Source organism: Triticum urartu, chromosome 7 (assembly GCF_003073215.2).
Source record: "Triticum urartu cultivar G1812 chromosome 7, Tu2.1, whole genome shotgun sequence".
Taxonomy (NCBI): domain Eukaryota; kingdom Viridiplantae; phylum Streptophyta; class Magnoliopsida; order Poales; family Poaceae; genus Triticum; species Triticum urartu.
In genome coordinates, this window is record NC_053028.1 from 169,510,482 (window position 1) to 169,514,491 (window position 4,010).

Consider the following 4,010-nt stretch of genomic DNA (forward strand, 5'->3'; position numbering starts at 1 on the left):
ATATCAAGAACAATGAAATATACCGGAACATAATTCCTATTTGCAACAATAAGAACATCATTAATTCTTCCCATAGGTTTCTTAATAGTGGAATCCGCAAGATGCAAATTTAGAGAGCAATCATCAAAATTACGGAAATCTAGTAAATCACACAAAGTCTTGGGAATAGTAGAGACACTAGCACCCAAATCACACAAATAATAAAACTCATGATCTTTAATTTTAATTTTAATAGTTGGTTCCCACACATCATAGAGTTTTCTAGGGATAGAAACTTTCAACTCAAGTTTTTCTTCATAAGATTGCATCAAGGCATCAACAATATGTTCGGTGAAGGCTTTATTTCGACTATAAGCATGTGGAGAATTTAGCACGGATTGCAACAAGGAAATACAATCAATCAAAGAGCAATTTTCATAATTAAATTCCTTGAAATCCAATATAGTGGGTTTAGCAACATCTAGATTTTTATTTCTTTCAATCCCACTTTCATAAATTTCATCATTAAGATATAAACACTCCGAAATTTTAGAACGCCTTCTAGGTAAAGGAAGATCATATTCAGTTTCATCAAGATTCATATTGCAAAATAAAGATTTAATTGGGGACACATCAATAACTTTTAGATCTTCATCTTGATTTTCATAGGAATTGGAAGAACACGATTTAATAAAGGCATCTTTGGAAGCACGCATCCTAGCGGTTCTTTCCTTACACTCATCAATTGAAATTCTCATGGCTTTTAGAGACTCATTAATATCATGCTTAGGTGGAATAGATCTTAAGTTTCAAAGCATCAACATCAAGAGTAATTCTTTCAACGTTCCTAGCCAAATCATCCATCTTAAGCAATTTTTCTTCAATCATAGCATTAAAATTCTTTTGCGAAGAAATAAATTCTTTAATATTAGATTCAAAATTAGAGGGCATCTTATTATAATTTCCATAAGAGTTGTTGTAGGAATTCCCATAATTATTAGGAGGATTACTAGGATATGGCCTAGGATTAAAATTCCCTCTATAAGCGTTGTTACCAAAATTATTCCTACCAACAAAATTCACATCCATAGATTCATTGTTATTCTCAATCAAAGTAGACAAAGGCATATCATTAGGATCAGAAGAAACACTCTTAGTAGCAAATAATTTCATAAGTTCATCCATTTTTCCACTCAACACATTAATTTCTTCTATCGCATGCACTTTTTTATTAGAAGTTCTTTCAGTATGCCATTGAGAATAATTAACCATAATATTATCTAGGAGTTTAGTAGCATCTCCTAAAGTAATTTCCATAAAAGTGCCTCCCGTGGCCGAATCTAAAAGATTTCTAGAAGCAAAATTCAATCCAGCATAAAAAATTTGTATAATCATCCATAAATTCAAACCATGAGTAGGGCAATTACATATCATTAATTTCATTCTCTCCCAAGCTTGTGCAACATGTTCATGATCAAGTTGTTTAAAGTTCATTATATCGTTTCTAAGAGAGATGATCTTAGCGGGAGGAAAATACTTAGAGATAAAAGCATCTTTGCATTTGTTCCATGAATCAATACTATTCTTAGGCAAAGACGAAGACCAAGCTTTAGCACGATCTCTAAGCGAAAAAGGAAATAGCTTCAATTTAACGACATCATTATTGACATCTTTTTTCTTTTGCATATCACATAAATCAACGAAGCTATTCAGATGAGTAGCGGCATCTTCACTAGGAAGGCTGGCGAATTGGTCTTTCATAACAAGATTCAACAAAGAAGTATTAATTTCACAAGATTCAGCATCGGTAAGAGGAGCAATCGGAGTGCTAAGGAAATCATTATTATTGGTATTGGTGAAGTCACACAATTTGGTAGCATCTTGAGCCATTGCGACAAACAAGCAATCTAACACACGGGCAAACAAAAAGCAAGCGGACAAAAAGAGGCAAATAGAGAGGGAGGATGGAGAGAGAGAGGGCGAATAAAACAGCAAGGGTGAATTGGGGGAGAGGGAAACGAGAGGCAAATGGAAAATAATGTAATGCGAGACATAGGGATTGTGATGGGTACTTGGTATATGACTTTTTGCGTAGACTCCCCGGCAATGGCGCCAGAAATCCTTCTTGATACGTCTTGAGCTTGCGTTGGTTTTCCCCGAAGAGGAAGGGATGATGCAGCAGAGTAGCGTAAGTATTTCCCTTAGTTTTTGAGAACCAAGGTATCAATCCAGTAGGAGCCCACGCTCAAGTCCCTCGTACCTGCACAAAGCGATAGCTACTCGCAACCAACACGATTAGGGGTTGTCAAGCCCTTCACGGTCACTTACGAGAGTGAGATCTGATAGATAGAATATTTTTGGTATTTTTGATATAAAGATGCAAAGTAAAAAAGTAAAGGCAAAGTAAATAGCAAAATAATATAAAAGTGATGGAGATTGATATGATGAGAATAGACCCGGGGGCCATAGGTTTCACTAGTGGCTTCTCTCAAGAGCATAAGTATTCTACGGTGGGTGAACAAATTACTGTTGAGCAATTGATAGAATTGTGCATAATTATGAGAATATCTAGGCATGATCATGTATATAGGCATCACGTCCGTGACAAGTAGATCGAAACGATTCTGCATCTACTACTATTACTCCACTCATCAACCGCTATCTAGCATGCATCTAGAGTATTAAGTTAAAAACAGAGTAACGCCATAGGCAAGATGACATGATGTAGAGAGATAAATTCATGCAATATGAAATAAACCCCATCTTGTTATCCTCGATGGCAATGATACAATACGTGCCTTGCTGCCCCTTCTGTCACTGGGTAAGGACACCGCAAGATCGAACCCAAAGCTAAGGACTTCTCCCATGGCAAGAACTACCAATCTAGTTGGCCAAACCAAACGGATAATTCGAAGAGACTTGCAAAGATAACCAATCATGCATAAAAGAATTCAGAGAAGATTCAAATATTATTCATAGATAGACTTGATCATAAACCCACAATTCATCGGTCTCAACAAACACACTGCAAAAAGAAGATTACATCGAATAGATCTCCACGAGAGAGGGGGAGAACTTTGTATTGAGATTCAAAGAGAGAGAAGAAGCCATCTAGCTACTAACTATGGACCCGAAGGTCTGAGGTAAACTACTCACACTTCATCGGAGGGGCTAGGATGATGTAGAAGCCCTCCGTGATGACGGCCCTCTTCCGGCGGAGCTCCGGAACAGGCCCCAAGATGGGATCTCGTGGATACAGAAAGTTGCGGCGGTGGAATTAGGGTTTTGGCTCCTGTTCTGATTGTTTGGGGGTACGTGTGTATATATAGGAGGAAGGAGTACGTCGGTGGAGCACCGAGGGGCCCACGAGGCAGGGGGCGCGCCCTAGGGAGGGCGCCCCCCCACCCTCGTGACCACCTCTTTGATCCCTTGCAGTAGGGTCCAAGTCTCCTGGATCACGTTCGGCAAGAAAATCACGTTTCCGAAGATTTTATTCCGTTTGGACTCCGTTTGATATTCTGTTTATCCAAAACACTGAAATAGGCAAAAAACAGCAATTCTGGGCTGGGCCTCCGGTTAATAGGTTAGTCCGAAAAATAATATAAAAGTGGAAAATAAAGCCCAATATAGTCCAAAACAGTAGATAATATAGCATGGAGCAATCAAAAATTATAGATACATTGGAGACGTATCACGCATCGTTACCGATGATCGAAGGAGCCATCAAGCCTTACGGTGACGCCACAGTGGAACTCTCAATGAAAGCACCAATGTCGGTGTCAAAACCGGCGGATCTCGGGTAGGGGATCCCGAACTGTGCGTCTAAGGCGGATGGTAACTGGAGGCGGGGGACACGATATTTACCAGGTTCGGGCCCTCTTGATGGAGGTAATACCCTACTTAGTGCTTGATTGATCTTGACGATATGAGTATTACAAGAGTTGATCTACCACGAGATCGTAGAGGCTAAACCCTAGAAGCTAGCCTATGGTATGATTGTTCTTGTCCTATGGACTAAACCCTCCGGTTTA